At 45.9% G+C, this 16,431-nt stretch overlaps 1 protein-coding gene across 3 annotated transcripts in view; it reads right to left on the reverse strand.

The window, feature by feature from the left end:
- The window catches only part of FOXN3 (forkhead box N3), a 398,278-nt gene that overhangs the window by 282,906 nt on the left and 98,941 nt on the right, over positions 1-16,431 (reverse strand). For all 3 annotated transcript variants that reach the window (XM_053224816.1, XM_027066388.2, XM_053224817.1), the window contains exon 2: positions 1,684-1,799. The gene's annotated coding sequence lies outside the window, so the exon portion shown is untranslated. The remainder of the gene's footprint in view (positions 1-1,683; positions 1,800-16,431) is intronic.

A 16,431-nucleotide genomic window follows, 5' to 3' on the forward strand; every position in this document is an offset into this window, starting at 1 on the left:
GCCCAGGAGCCCGACGGGCCCCTTGACTGAGCCTTGGATTAGGCTTAGAAGACAAAGGCCCACAATCACTGTAGTGAGAGGAGAGCACAGACTGTTATTCTAGCTCTTCTGCTTCCCGGTGGCAGGGGACCCAGGGCTCCATGTTCGGGAAGGCCTGAGCTCCTGGGTCAGCAAGCCCCTCGGCTCCGGGAGCACTGGATCACACTGAGGCGGGGGGACCGTGGCCAGGACAAGCCCGACAGGATGGGCAGGAGTCTAGGCAGGCAACGTCAGTAGCACCTTTAAGACCCAGCGAAAGCCACCATTGCTTTATCCAAAAGCAGCCCGGGGAAAGAGCTAGGTGTGGGCAGCATTTGCCGAGCTATCCCAGAGCAAATCAGGACACTTGGCTCCCTGACTGGGGCCCCAGCTTCAGCCTTGAGACTTCCACTGAATTCCGGCTTTCAGAAATCTCAACACTGACCTGCAAACTCGTGTTCTTGGCTTAGGCTTCCTACCCTTCAAAACCAGCAGGTACTGACCTCACGCGGCCTCTGGCTTATCCCCAGGCCTTGTCAAGCCGCAGCTGCCATGCAGAGCTTGGAGGGGAGGGAAACAGGTGGGGAAGAGAAAAGCATCAGGTAGACAAGAAGAGGCCACGCGCGGGCAGGCCCGAAGAAGCAAAAAAGGCCAGCAAGGTAGCAGCCAAGCCGGGGGGTGAGGCAACAATGACCACTGTCCCTGAAGGCGGCTGCCAGCCAAGCCCCCTCCACAACAGGGCAAGTGGAGTTTCCCCAGGGACACCTTATGGGACCCAGGCTCAGAGGGGGAAGCTGGCTCTGGCTGGGACACTGGATCAGTGTCCTCTGAACCCTGTCTGGCCCACGCAGCCAGGGCTCTCACTGCCCAGGCTCACAGGGGGCTCATTCCCACCCTCCTATCCAGGTGCCATGTTGTTCCCCTTCCCTCAGCCTGGCCAGATGAGCCACAGCCAAAAAAAAAAAAAAAAAAGCCCCCCGGAGGCCCTCCCTCTTCCATGAATTCTTCCCTAATTATTTCAGTCCCAATCCTCAAAGTCTCTCAATTCCCTCAACCAAAGAGGGAACCATTAATTAGTACGCAGCACTGGCCCTAAACTGAGCACCACCATCTGCCATTTTCTTACGAGTGAGTCACGGATCTTTGGCTAAGCCGTGACTCTGGGAGGCGAGCTCCGTGCCTTCAATTTTTTCTTTTTTATTCCCATCTGCCCCAAGAACACGTAACGGGTACTCCGCAATACTTACTACATTCAGTCAAAAGATACATTGGAAAGATTAATATAATTCAAGTAAAACATGGCATTATGGGAAAGAGACTGATTTACAGGAACTATGGCAGAAGCGAGTTTCTGTATGAAGACGCCCAGCAGTGTTCCTGTTGCTCTGTGTATCTGTGACACTCCAAAATTTTAAATAAAGATGTGATTGAATGTTTTCATTATCTTAATGCCTAAATTGGATTGACCACATTGTCAGTCTGATCAGCTGCATAAATTAATCATTGAGAAGATTGGGAGGAAGAGGGGGAGGGTCCCAATTGATGAAGCAACAATCAATTTGGCATTTGCATTTAAATATAGCTTTGGTATTTCATTTATTCAGTGCAATCTCCCTGAAGGGGGGGGGGGGAGGGTGGGGGGAGATGGAGGCAGAGCCTGGTTACCTGAGTCGGAATGGGTCCAAGACACCGAGGTCAGCATTGCTCCAGTCACAGGAAGGACAGAGAGGCCTCCATAATCACGAGAACGCTGGTCTTCTAGGAGATGACACTTCTAGTGACTGGTAGAGAGGAGCAGAAGAAAGGCGGGATCAGACCGGAGGAAGAGAGAGGACCCGCTCAAAACAATGGCTGTCATCTGGCCTGACTCTAAAAGCTGCAACCCTTGGGGCGGGGGGAGGGAATCAATTGCAACAGTTACCTCTTATTTCTTGGGAAGTTATTGAACCACTGGGCCTTTCACAACAGAGTATTCTTACAACTGCCTCATGGGGCACAGAGGGGACCCAGAAATTTGAAAATGCGTGCCACAGATAACATGAGATTATCTTACTTTACTACAACGGCCATGTGACATTCGTGAGATCATTTTACTTCACTATAGCTGTCTACATACTATAAACACTTGTCTATATACTATAAACACTCTATACACTATAAAGGAGAAACATCAGAGCACCACTCCCGGCCAGCGTTCCAGCATGTGGACCAGCCTTGATCCACTGGGCGGACCAAATACACAGGCTGCAAAGCCAATGACGCTCTTTTCTGCTGCTTTAAAATAAAATTCCTCTGGCTCTCCTCCTGGAGGAAAAGATCCCATCAAGCTCAAACTCACTAAATGGGCTGCAAACTACTGGCCCACATTTAACCAATAATCTTGCAAAAATAGGAAAGTTGGTACATGAGATAGATTGCATAATAATCTGTGATGGAAGATATTTTTTTTTAGCCTACGCCTCAAAGAAGACAAATGGATAGACTCTCTCACGAAAAGAACGAGCTTATCCTGTGCACTTCAGTGGAGAGAACGTGAGGAAATAAATTCATCAGGTCAGTGATTCTCAAACTATGGTCCCTGGAACATCAGCAGTGGCATCATCACCTGAGAGTTTGTTCGAAATACAAATTCTTGGCCCCCACCCAAGATCTACTGAATCTGAATATTCGGAGGTGTGGACCCAGCAATCCGTTTTAACTAGCCCTCCAAGTAATCCTGACAAAACTTGGATTATTCATTGATCCACCTATTCAAAGACACCCCTTCTGTTGTTGTCAAGTCAAATCACCCTACTATACTGCACATTAAGCTTCAATTAAAGGCAAAGCATTGAACCAAGGATTGGGGAGGGCGGAAGAGTCAGAGAGAGAACGAACGTGATGAAGTCCCTGCCTTTCAGAAACGTGTCGTCCACCTGGGAGGCGAGCCGAGCAGCAGGCAACCCAAATACAGACAGTGTTATTTCCTCTAATACACAGCTGCAGGGTTTCTGAGGACACATCCGTTTCAGGTTGGGGTGGAGAGAGCAGGGAAGGGAAAGCGTCGAGACAATCACAATAATCACAGGCCCTGAGATCCGGACAGGATTTTGACAGGCGGGGACAGGCCAAAGCTGTAGCAAAGGCCCAGAGGCAAGAGAGTGTGCGGGGCCATCCAAGTTCTTGGGGCCACCAGCTCGGGCTGAGAAACCTGAAGGCGGTCTGGGTGAGACAAGGTTGCTTCCAAGCACAGACAGGTAAGTGCTAGGGGCTTGTGACTTCTCTTTCTTGTGTGAAGACCACCAAGTGGCACCTGCCGCTTCTGGTTAGAAACGGATGTCTGATAAACCAGGTGACTTAGAGATTCCTAAAGCCAGTTTGCTTTTCGGTACTTTTGTTTTTTATTACTGCACTTTTTAAAGGGGTGCACACCTCAGCGGCTTTAAGGATTAACCGCTGAAGAGTCCTGCGCAGGAGGAAGACGCAGAAGAAAATCTGAAAGGAGGCACAAGAAGCTAGAGGTCACAGCAGCCTCGGGCCATTCTGCAGAGGGGCAAAATGTTACCATACCTAAAGGGCCCCTGAAGACATCTGTGGTTTTAGTTTGATAAAATAATTCATGCGGATAGTGGTGTGCCTTTAATGGTAGGAAAAAAAGATTAAGCCAAGGGATGGGGAGAGGGAAGAAATGGGTAAAGGGGTCAAAAGGTACAGACTTCTAGTTATAAAATAAATACGTCACCTGTGTAAGTAATGCACAGCACGGTGACTACAGTTAATAATACCATATTGCATATTTGAAAGTTGCCGAGAGAATAGATCTTAAAGGTTCTCATCAGAAGAAAAGTTTTGTAACTACGTAAGGTGACGGGTACTAACCAGACTTCTACTGTGGTGACCATTTTACAATGTACACGAATCTCAAATCACTACGTTGTACATCTGAAACTAACATGTCAATGATCATAACTTCCATTTAAACAAATTAAAACAGGTAAGAAAAATGTTAAACCAACCTTCAACATCTCCACTTAGAAAAAAAAAAAAAAAGGACTTTTCACGATCAAGAAGGCACGGCTTTTGCCTCTAGAAAACTGACATAAATAGACGGCTTTATTGCCTGATGCTGCTCGGTGCATGAGGGGACACTGAAACGTTCTGACGTCGTGCAAGACTGATAGAAACGAAGCGGGGTTCAGAATCGGGGATATGTAGTTGCTTATCCGGTTCTGCCATTTGGCCATCTGAGTCACTGTGCATAAGGGACCCGGTCCCTGAAACCTCAGTTCTACACTGATCCAGAACGAGAGACAAGAACTTGCCCCACCTTCGTTGAAATGTAAAGAAAAACACAGACAGGAAATTGCTACGACAATTACAAAGCACCATGCTACTGTAAGGCACAGAATTATCCTGCTCATTGAGACAGCTGGGTACTAATACTTGTTGTATTGGCCCTTGAAAATAGAAAAATAAAATATTTCCTATGCCCTTGAGACTCACCTTTCAAATACCTGCAGGGATAGCAGTCCTAAGGAACAAACTTGGCATCAACAAAACCATTCTCCCAAGAAACCTCTCAAGGTAAATTTTTTACTCAAAAATTGTTTTTAATTTTATTTCTCTGACCACAATAGAGCATCCAGTTATCTTTCAGCAGTTCCTGGTGAGCACAACTCAGTCTTCAGCAACACTGACGTATACGATGGCGATAATTTATCATCTCTGCAGTAGTTTAGTCCCAGATGGACCATTTACTAATTTATTTCCATATGTAACTGGCAGAGAGATTAATCAGGCTTCCAACTTGGAAACCTGAATTGCGCTTTATTCCCTTAACAGGCTAACTCTGGACAAGAGGAAGTACACGTTTACACAGAAAGCCAAGAGTGCCTCTGAAAAAGCCTGTCGACCTCAGACACAGGCCTTTAAACACACGCGCGTGCGCACGCGCACACACACACACATTCACTCACTCACACAGCTTGTTCCTTCTGTCAACTTGGAGGCCTGGCTCTTTCTTTAGATACTCCTGGGCTCTTCCCATAGGGGCGGGGTCTGACGACAGGGCTGCAGGCAGACAAGCACAGGGTCTCATATTTCTGAAACTGAAGAGATCTTTTTGCCACGGTGCTGCGCCCAGCTGGCCCGGCTCTGTGGTGCCCAGGCACTGGAAAGTATGTGCTTTCTTTTTTCCACTCTTTTTAAGGGTCTGAACTTGACCGAGTTCAGCAGCTGCCGCTGTGTCCTCAGCGCGGCGATGGCTAAGGAATTGTTAGCACTGCTCCCAGGGCCCCTAATTTAAACTCGAGTTCACTTTTGTTTTTAATTCTATTCCCATGATATCAGCCTTTAGCAAAGAGTGGGTAACCGGATTGTTGTTCGATGATGGCGTTTACGTAGAGAAAGCCGGCCAACCCCAACACAAGGCAGAAAGCCGGAGCCGACCGGTGATGTCTTAAGTGAAACCCAAGGCCACAGCCAAGAAGGCTCGGCAGACAGGAGGACCATGTAGAGAGGTTATCAGCTGGATCCACATGCCTGGGTCACTAACCAACCATGTGGCTTTGGAGAAGTCCCTTAACAGTTCAGACTTACAATTCTCTCCCCTGTTAATATGAGGAGTTCAGCTCCCTAAGGTTCCTTCTGGCTGTAAAATCTCATGATTCTATAAATATGAGAAAAGAAATCAGCCGTTCACTTGGTTTCTGTGTTTAGATGATGGCAAACAACCAGAAGTTTAGAAGCATCTGAAAGACACTGAACTGGTCTAGATGCATGGTGCTGTGACAGACACAGCCTCTGGAGCCTCAGTATATCCCTGTGAGCAGAGGACATGAGCACTGGAGACTGTGTAATGACGGAGATCTTTATGAGGTCTTAAGGATTCAATGAAATATGACAGCTTGCAGTACTGTTCTAGGTATTGCAAAAGCTACTCAAGTCCATGAGTCATGGTCCTCCGTCTTTAATACGCTTACACCTCAGTTAATGACAGACACAACTAATCTTAATACCGTGCAGTTCAGTGCTGTAATTGCAGAAAAGGAAATTGTTATGGGAACACGGAGGATGGAGAAATCATCCCACTGAGGGTGAGAGGGAAGACTTCTGTAAGGTTTTATGGGAGAACCGGAAAGATGGGAATAAAGGCATCTGGGCCAAGGCAGTGGCCAGAGCAAAGGCCCAGAAACTTCCCGGCATGGCCGGGACACGGCATGCAGTACCCCAGGGCAATGCCACAAGATGCTCAAGGAAAAGGAGATCTAGAGACAAAGTGATGAAGTTCTGGGGTGACGGCGGGGGGTCCGGAGCCGACAGCCAGGAAAGAATTCTTGCAGACGTCTCTGGTGCAAAAAGGTGATTTTATTAAAGCACGGGGACAGGACCCTGGGCAGGAAGTGCTGCACAGGTAACTGATTATATATCCTCAGGTTGGGAGGGGGTTAGGGATAAAATAAGTCCCTAAGGAATTTTTGGAAGCAAGGTTTCCAGGACCTAGGTGTTGTTAGGAAAATGCTGTTTATTACCATGCAGTAAAACCTCAGTCACGAGACCCTTCAGATGTATATCAGGGGGTCATAAGCTTGGAGTATGATTGCCAGCATGTATCTTGGGGCAGGTGAGATAAAGGAAGTTTCCAAAGGGATTTTTTTATGTTAAAGTAGACTTACAGGACCCTGGGGGAAGGGGGTGGCGGTCAGGATGATGTTAAGCCAAGATTGCCTTTTGCTCCTAGCAAAGTGTCATCATCGAGGCAGCTGAGCTCCTAGAGGGAGGTCACTCTGCCAGTTTCAAGGACTTGTCAATGGGCTGTAGGCAGTAAGGGAATTTCAGTTTTCATTCGCTTTAGTTTCCCACAGCACCATGGCAAGCACTTAAAGCCCTTTCCTTTGTTCTTGGGTAGCCAGGAGTGTCGGAGGCACATCCCACATATCCCACCTGGGGGGTGGGAGGTGGGGAGGGGTGCCGTTGGTCTGTATTTTGCCCTCAGCTTGCCTCACACTCCCTCATCAAAAGAGCTGAGGAGGGACCGGTGGGGAAAGCCCTGGACGCCGGCCTCTGGACTGGCTTTTACCCTGTGACACCAAGAACCTCCAGAAGTTCTGAGCAGTGGACGCTCCAAATGAGCTAGGCTGCAGGAAGTTCGTCCTGGCAATTCTACTGCCGTTTGAGATGGGTAATACGATCAGTCTGTACCTTCATGTTTCTCTTATTCACTCCATGCTGCCACTATTTGGGAATCCCTCAAATTTATTTTTTTCCAAATCAATTTCCTGGCCCTTCAAATGGAAGCAATTGAGTTTCCTACAAGCACCGCCAGGATTTTACATTCGAATGACTGGTTTGGCCTAAGGCTTTGCATCTAGGTTCCTGTGTTTTTCTCTTCTCACAAAAGAGTCAAAACCACATGGTGTAGACTCACGGATTTGTTGTTGTTGTTGTTGTTTTCCCTCTTTTGCCCTATGCTGGAAAATATTCGCGGATGATGGAAAAAACGCACAAACATCTCGACGGTTGGAAGGGCTTGCTCTAGCGCTCACAAAAAGACCAAAGTTGAGTTAGTCATTCGAAGTGGTTCACGGACACTTTTTTGATTCCTGGTGTCCTCGCCCAAGGTTAATAAACCCCAAGTTTCCAGGGCCCCTCAAGTGTAATAGTAGAAAATCACGCAGACCCTCATACCAACGGTATCTGGTTCCTCTGCCTGGGGGTGGGGGGAGGGGCGCGAGCACAGGTGGCTTCTGCAGCTGTCATCGAGAAGCTGCCCACCACCATGCTACAGGGCACGGGGAGGGGGTCCGCAGACCCTAAAATGGGCTGGTGTCGCACAACAAAACCGAGATGAGCACGGCAGTAAGAGGAGGGGCTTCTCCTCTGAGGAAGGAGCTGCCTTGGGCATGAGCCGCCAAAAACCTAATTCTCCATAGAAAACACACACTTCCCTTCCCATCTCTGGGTGGCTCAGCCCACAGATGGGCATAAATGGGAGGCTTCCACATTCGTTTTCTTTTGGGCCACCTTATTCAGAAAGGCAGATCGTATGTGTCCACCGGGGTGTTGACGAATCTAGGGTTCAAGTCCCTGATTTATGATTCAAAATCTGTCCCAGCCCTCCACATACCCAGGTGTTCTGGAAGGTCCAGAGTGCATAACGTCCCCCCGCCCCTCCGACCCCTCCAATAGGCGTTCTGTTAACATCTAAGCAAATCATTACTGTGAGGAACAACATACGGGATAGTCCCCGTAGTTTCCCGTGCACAGAAAAAACAGTCTCATCCACACCAAGAGAGTTGCATGTCTCAAGCCACTTTTTGTAAAAGTCCACCACCAATGGTCAGAAAATGAATCCTCCTCAAATGAATAGATTAGCTTAAATTACCATGCCATTTTACATTCTCTCCACTGATAGATGAATAATAAAACTATAAGGTAAATGTAGCTTGAACTGAATAATGGGCATAAATAAAAATATTGTGACATTAAAAACTCAGTATAAATTGAACTACAACATACTCGAAAGCTCCTGCAATCATAACGTGCACACTGAAATCCATTAACCTAATACCTAGCCTGCTGTTCAAAAGAAGAAGTCTACCACGTAAACAAATACATATCTGAACACTTCTCCTAAATTACTGTACAATCCGACTGCAAAGTCACACACTTACAAAGTCTATCATCTGCTTTTGGTTGCTCTCTAACCAACACGCAAGTCGTACCAGGCTACAATGTGGCAGCATAATATAAACACAGAACCAGCAAATGGTACAAAAGTAGCAGCAAATGTCAAAGACAAACCAGGGTCATCCCCTCGAGAAGAGAGATATTTACATAAGCATTCAGAAAAGACAATGGAGCCCCAAACTCCCTTTAGCTGCACACCTAATCAACCTCTCTGCTCCTCACCTGATCATTTTTATATAAAAGCAATTCCCACAATGATGCACGCAAAGACCTTAGTTGCCATAAAGTCAGCAGCAGTTAAAGATTCTGTTGCACATTCGATTTGCTTTGAGACTCAGCTATTTTTCAAGCAAAGCTTTCAGTTCAGTCCTTACCCAGCACTACCCCCCCCCTCCAAAAAATTAGCTTCACTGACAATACCCTTCTTAAATCTGTCATCTGCCAAGGCCGTTTTCTTACCTTTGTAACTCACTCACATTTGTTTCATTTGATGATTCTTACCCAAGCAAGGACAATTGTTTGACTGAAATCTTGCAACTTTCAACTTTGCCCAGATTTTGCTGTCGTGAGGAAGGGGAACGTCGAAACCCCGGCACATTGCTCAGCTGAGCTAATATACATCTGAATCAGAGCTATATTTTAAATTCTTTTACACTTACTTAATATAGTGCGTGCTGCCTGTCCACTGATGCGATATCAGAAACCTGCAAGCTACTATTTCTGCAACTGTGTCACTGTAGATAGTCTGAAACATGTACGTAGCTGTTGCCATGGAAACAAACACAGCTAGGGTAGAGTGCCACGCTGTGTTAATTCCTTCACCCATGAACCCCAGGGGAATGCTAACATTCATCTTCTTTCTCCTTTAGTCTCACACTGCTTTAATATTTTTAAGCATTATCAAATGATGTACTAAATACATATGGTACACCTGAAAATACGGACAGCTGAAATGAGCTGTGTGCCAACCTCGCCTATTGGGTGCTGCTTAAGGTGCTACAGCAAACGCAATGGATCCTCTCACTAACTTCTCCCGGGAGAAATAGACAACTTTGTTTCTTTCTTTTAAAACGGTGTGGGTGGGACAAAAAGGTGACCATCCCGTCTCCCCAAAGAAGAAGTTATTGTGCGATGGCACCAGAATAAAGACGCCATCAGAAATGTGCCTCAGCAGTTCTATGAAAGGCAGTGGAGGTCTTGCAAAGTTTCTGAAGTGGGTCCAAGCTAAGAGCTCTTCTTCCTTCTGACGAGAGCTGCTTAGCAGGCTGTAAATCCAATAGCTTTAATTAGGCAAAAGCATAAACCCTCAACAAGGGCTTCATCTGTCCCTGCTTGGTCTTTGTTCCCAAGCCCATGGAAGAAGGTATTAGAATGAGTGAATAACTAACAAGATGGAAATCTGCCATCGTTCAGGAGAAATGTGATTTTCCCGGAATCTGAACATTCTCGGTTTTGCTTCGAGTTCAAATCGGTGTCCTCATCAATTGTTTGGGCCAGTGGCAAAAAGTCAAATATTCTTTTATTGCACCTACAAGGCAAAATGTACAGATATTGGCACATCGGGCCATCTTCCCATTATTCAAACCAGGACGCCGCTTTGAACGTTGGGGTTACTTATGGCAGTAGACAAAAAGTAAGCTGTTCGAAATCTTAATTACATCCTATCCCTTGGGCTAGTTAATAATATTCAATCTAGATGAAAATGGCCACACTTTAGATTTGCATGCTGATGTGCCTCACTTGAATACAATTTTCGCTCTAAACAATCAATTGTAGGCTTTAAAAGTGCAGATCCGTGACTCTGAGCTGGCCTCTTTTAAAGAAACCACTACCACTAAAGAAACCAAATAACCACTTTATTTGTGGGCATTATGGCAAAATCATCCTACAGAAGACAAGGAAAATGTTCCTATCATTTTCCCAAATTGAATCATTCGTGGCTTCATACTATGATAAGAATAATCAACTCATCCCGAAGATAAAGCAGAACAGAAAATAGATACAGACACCTTAGTGGTGAGAGAGATGTCACTTCTTAAAAGCATCTCAAGACGATGTTAGGGTCAGTACAAAGCCTGGCCTTTGAGTATTAGCAAGGCCGGTAGAGATTACCTTTTAACTAATCACGACCAGTACTTAACAAACTTAGCGAAAAGAGTCACCGCAATAAAAACAGTTGTTTCATGGGGCGCCTGGGTGCCTCAGTCGGTTAGGCATCCGAGTTCAGCTCGGGTCATGATCTCGCAGTCCATGAGTTGGAGCCCCGCGTCGGGCTCTGGGCTGACAGCTCGGAGCCTGGAGCCTGCTTCGGGTGCTGTGTCTCCCTCCCTCTCTGCCCCTGCCCCACTCACTCTCTGTCTCTCAAAAATGAATAAATGTTTAAAATATATATACATTTAAAAACACAGCTGTCCCTTACGTTTACTTTGCACTTCTAAGTACATCTGTTGGGCTTTACCAAGCATTTTCACATAGGTCATCCCATTTGACTATGACAGGATTATACTTTCAATGAGTTGGGCAACTGTCACCATTCCCACCCCTCATCAGAGAGAACTGAGGTTCCCAAAGTCAGTGACTGGCCCAGGGTCACACATTGAGTGGTAGAATCTTATCGTCTATTACCTGATCTAATAACGGTCTTTCCATGTGCCTCTGGGTGTGCTCACAAATGCAGCTGGTTGTAAAGGACTTAAAATAACTCAGTAACAATACTTATAAAGAAGGAGGTCTTGAAACACACAAACAAACAACTGGTTCTGTTTCTCTGGACTATCACAAGACCCCAAGGAAGTAATAAGCCATTCCAGACTTACAGCCACAGATAAACGAAAGTGGGTTTCATCGTGATTTGTGCCATTCACAACCCCCTGCCCACATTACCCTGGATATCAAGAATTAACTGCATTTGACCACGCTACAAATTTGGAGAAAGAGCACTGACTTCCTAGAAATGAATTTTTCCAGACCACTGACTTGTTCTAGTTTGGCCGGGGGCTGGGGGGTGTTCATGAAGAGCACAAGGTATCCTATGGGTAGTGTTCTGGAAGCCTGGGGATGCTCCAATTCAACAGTATGGTTTGGTTCCTCTTTTTTTTTTTTTTTTTTTAATGTTTTATTTATTTTTGAGACAGAGAGAGACAGAGCGTGAGCAGGGGAGGGGCAGAGAGAGAGCGAGACACAGAATCTGAAGCAGGCTCCGGGCTCCGAGCTGTCGGCACAGAGCCCGACGCGGGGCTCGAACTCACAAACCGTGGGATCATGACCTGAGCTGAAGTCAGGCACTTAACCGACTGAGCCACCCAGGCGCCCCTTGATGAAAACACTTCCAAATTGGAGTGTATAGGAAAACTGAGTGGGGCATGTACATAGCCTGTAATTTAGCTTGTTATAAATATTTTTCATGACATGCCCGGCATCACGCACATTATGATACAGAGGTGCTCTCAGAAGCCGTAGGAGCATGGGCAGGCGGGGGAGGAGGTCACCCACACAGGAAAAGGCCCCACACTACTGTGATTTGCTAATCCCTATATTTACATTTTAATTCTCTTTGGCCTCTGCTGGCCCTCCTGGCTGTCAGGGCATCAGCTGGCCTCCTCACCACGCAAAGTGGCCTGGCTCGTACTATTCCCTCCCTGTTTGATTCACATCTAATATGCCAGGGGCTGGGAAACCAAATAAGAGAGTTGATTAGAATTTTGTCTGAAATAAGATGAATACAGGCCTGCGAGAGTGTCCCTGGGCACAAAAGTGTCAACTTTTGGATGCCATGGACTCCAGGTCAATTAGCCTAAAGCCAGTCACCTAATGAGCAATATGCTTATAATCTGAACCCTTTTCGAGTGCTTTTACACGGGAATGTCCTTTACTTCTTCGGCCATGTCTTTGGCCGATGATGAGGTTTATAAACTGAGCCTTCTCAGGGCACACCAAGCTTGTTTTTAAATTTAGTTTATGTGCAATTTTAATTTTTAAATTAAATAATGTTTTGAGATACTAGCAATGCGTGCAAAAACGCTCAAAACGGAATTGAATTTCTGGTAAACTGATTATTAGGCAAATTAAGACCAGGAGAACTGGTCTTAAGGAAATTTTTACTTCTAATTTTAGGTTTTTTTTTTTTTTTTAAGAATGCAAAAACCGTCCAAGGAAATGTGCAGTTCGATCAGGCAGAACGCACAAACTGACTTTCACGTGCTACCTAAGTCTTTTTCCCTCACTGCACGGGACTCCGCACAGCCGAGTTTCCAGCCTCCGTGGAAGTAAGGAATTTTGTGTCCTTTGGCTTTGCTTCTTCCACCATGAATTTAACCTGTAGGCTGAGTCTCACTCAGAGCAGGGGTCACCTTCCCACTCATCCGGGGGACTCCGATGTGTGTTTGAAAGTTGTAGCACAATGGCACAACACCATGATCTTTTGCATCAAATCCACGCACGGACCAAAGAAGCCTGAGAATCACTCAGCTGATAACCCAATTCTTTAAAAAAAAAAAAAAAAAAAAATTATATTTATTTATTTTTGAGAGGGCGGGGAGGAGCGGAGAGAGAAGGAGAATCTGAAGCAGGCTCCAGGCTCTGAGCTGTCAGTACAGAGCCCGACGTGGGGCTCGAACTGATGAACCATGAGATCATGACCTGAGCCAAAGTCGGTCGCTTAACTGACTGAGCCACCCAGGTGCCTCTGATAACCCAATACTTAACGCCAGGGGGCAAAAGGCCCAAGGTCAAGGTGTATCCAGTGTGACTGGCACGGGCAGCACGACTGCCATTCAAAAGGAGAGGCCAGGTGCCTTGCAACACTCTGTTCCGAGGGCCCTTTGAGAGGGAATCCAAAGACCAGGCTTGCCTTAGAGGCCAGAATTCACATTGACCTGAGAGATCAGGGACAAGCTGGTGGATGTGCTCCCATCAGGCATGATCAGGGCTGCAGAGTGGCACAGGACAGAAGTGGTCCCTGTGCCCCCCTAATATCCACGGCTCTGACACAGACACTGCCCCTCCGGGGAGAACCCCCAAGCCACTTAACCACTCTGCAGAAAGCAAGAGTTCCCAACCACGAGGCAGCCTGGCACAGAGCTTCAAGAATGCCAACCAGATAGTAAGGGTCAGCTTCTTCCTCGACCAGCCATTCTGGCATTCGTCGTGCGGGTGGTGGGGAGTGGTGGGGGCCAGCTCCTGGAGAAACTGACCAGGAAGGCCTCACTTTTATGACGCTCCCATGGATGCTCAACGTTTGGGAAGGAAATCCTTCTGGGAACGGAAACGTCTCCTTTTCATTCTGAAGTTATCTTTGTGACATTTGCTTTCAAGGTCTCCAGTTGGGGACAGAGTAGCTAGATGTCCCCAACCGTGTACGAACTTGCTCTATCTCTACATGGAAGATGATCAATGAACTCAACAGATGTGCCCTCTACAGGGTTACGTCCACTCCGGGACTGGACACAATACCTAGCTAGCCACTGGGGAAGCTACAAAATACACTGTTTTCCTTTTTTAATCTGAGGAGGCAATGAATTACATACATGTGGTTTATCCTAATCCTCCCTACTTAAGAAAAATGAAGTTTTTAATACCGTAGGTCACTAGTAACGTACATAATCAGAATATAAACCACTTTTATACTGGAACATTTCGGGGTCTGTTTTAATGGGGATCAAATAAGACCATCGACTTACCTAAAAAGATGTTTGTTTATTTCCCAGCCTGAGTCAGTAAACAATCTGATGGGGGCAGGGAGGGTGGGAGGCGGTGAGGCAGCAGGCACCGCGGAGGCAGGGACCCAGGATTCTTCCACCGTGTAGCTCTGTTGTTTCCCACCTTTGTATGGCAGCTCACTACCACCTCGTCCTGTCTCAGTCAGAAGCAGGAGGAAAGAAAACACGGAGGGCTTGATCCTTTGTTTTAAAGGCAAAACCCACGGGTGCCTGGGTGGCACAGTGAGTTAAGCGTCCCAACTCTTGATCTCGGCTCAGGTCATGAGCTTACCATTTGTGAGTTCGAGCCCCACATCAGGCTGTGCACTGACAGCACAGAGCTCGCTTGGGATTCTGTCTCTCACTCGTTCTCTGCCCCTCCCCTGCTCGTGCTCGCATGCGTGTACTCTCTCAAAATAAACAAGCATTTAAGAATAACATAAAATAAAATAAGATAGAATAGAATAGAATAGAATAAAATTAATAAAATAAAATAAAATAAAATAAAATAAAATAAAATATAAGATAAAATAAAGGCAACACCCAGATGTCGTACTGGTAGCTACTGGTTTATCTGATAATCAGCCAGAATTTAGGCACTTAGCCATGGCCGACAGACAGACAGAGTTCAGCTAAGGCTCCGGGGTTCTCCTACTGAAAGGCAATGGCTACTAGTAGATAAGTAGCAGTGTTTTAAAAATGCTAAATGCATTTGTGGATACAAAGATTTATAGTAAAAGTTGACGAACATGCGTGGGAATGATAAGCACCAAATCAAGATAGGGATTATGTGGGTCACGAGGGAGAGGGGAGGCCTGAGATTGGAGCATACGGTACGCAGGGACCCTGCAACTGTACCACCAATGTTTTATTTTTTAAATATTTGAAGCAAATGGGGCAGAACGTTCAGATCAGCCAAAGCTGCATAATGGACACATGGGTGCTTTTGATGTTTATATGTTAGAAATAAATCTAAATCAAAAGCTGCAAAACTATTACATTTAGCATTATCTCTACAGCCCAACGGCAACTCAATTCACAATTAAATTATATTTCGCCAACTCTAAAATGCACATTTTTCTACATTTGAACTCTCTGAAATGAGTGCATCGAATTCTACCGGGCAGCATTTTGTCTTAGGGGTACTTAAAATAATGTTTTCTTTTACAGTAAATGTTAACTTAGATGTGAAGATACGGAAGGCATAAATCACACTTCGTGGTGCATTTTAGTACGTTCGACGGTGGGGGTGGGGGAGGTTGCCACAAGAGGGCATCTCAAAGCTTACGAAGCTCTCAGAGCCCCGTACCTGGGTTCTCTCTGTCTGGCGGTTTTCTGACTTCCAAGCTAACATTCCTCCCAGTGCGAGTGCCTCTGATTGAGGTCATGCAAAACACACACATATGCAGACTAGTCTTCTCTGCAACTGAGGAAAATGGAGCAGATAAAAGCCCTCCTTTATTAGTTCTAAAGTACTTGAGAGTCTTTTACCTGGGAAGTGACAAAAACATAAACGGCACCTGCAAATGAAATCCAACTCCAAATAGGAAGAAAACGGCGTCAGATAATTACTGAATCAAAAGTTTGGACAGGCTGAGCAGACACAGCTGCCTGAGATCAACGAAGGGTGCTCGATCCACCCAAATCTAGGTCCACGCGCCTGGCCGGCGGAGGTGATGGGAAAGAACACCATGGTCCGTTCTCCTTTGATGTCTGTTACATGCTATTGTGAGGCTGCCTCATAGGAAATTAGCTAAGAATACATCAGCAATATTGTTCCCTCAATATTAGCAAGATGCAAATGAAACAAAATGGGGGAAAAAACAATCCATACAGCTGGTTTATCAGAATGCAGAAAAATAAATCACCATTTCTATTTAAAAAAAAAAAAACATTTATGAAAGTTTTCTTCATTTCTCACATTCAGTTAGTATACAGTTGGCATTTTCAAAATTCAAACCTGATGTGGATTTGGAATTCAATGAAGCACATTGGAAGACATCTGAGCGAAAAAATACAAGTTCTAGCCATATGCTACTCGTGCATGAAT

Source organism: Acinonyx jubatus, chromosome B3 (assembly GCF_027475565.1).
Source record: "Acinonyx jubatus isolate Ajub_Pintada_27869175 chromosome B3, VMU_Ajub_asm_v1.0, whole genome shotgun sequence".
Lineage (NCBI taxonomy): Eukaryota > Metazoa > Chordata > Mammalia > Carnivora > Felidae > Acinonyx > Acinonyx jubatus.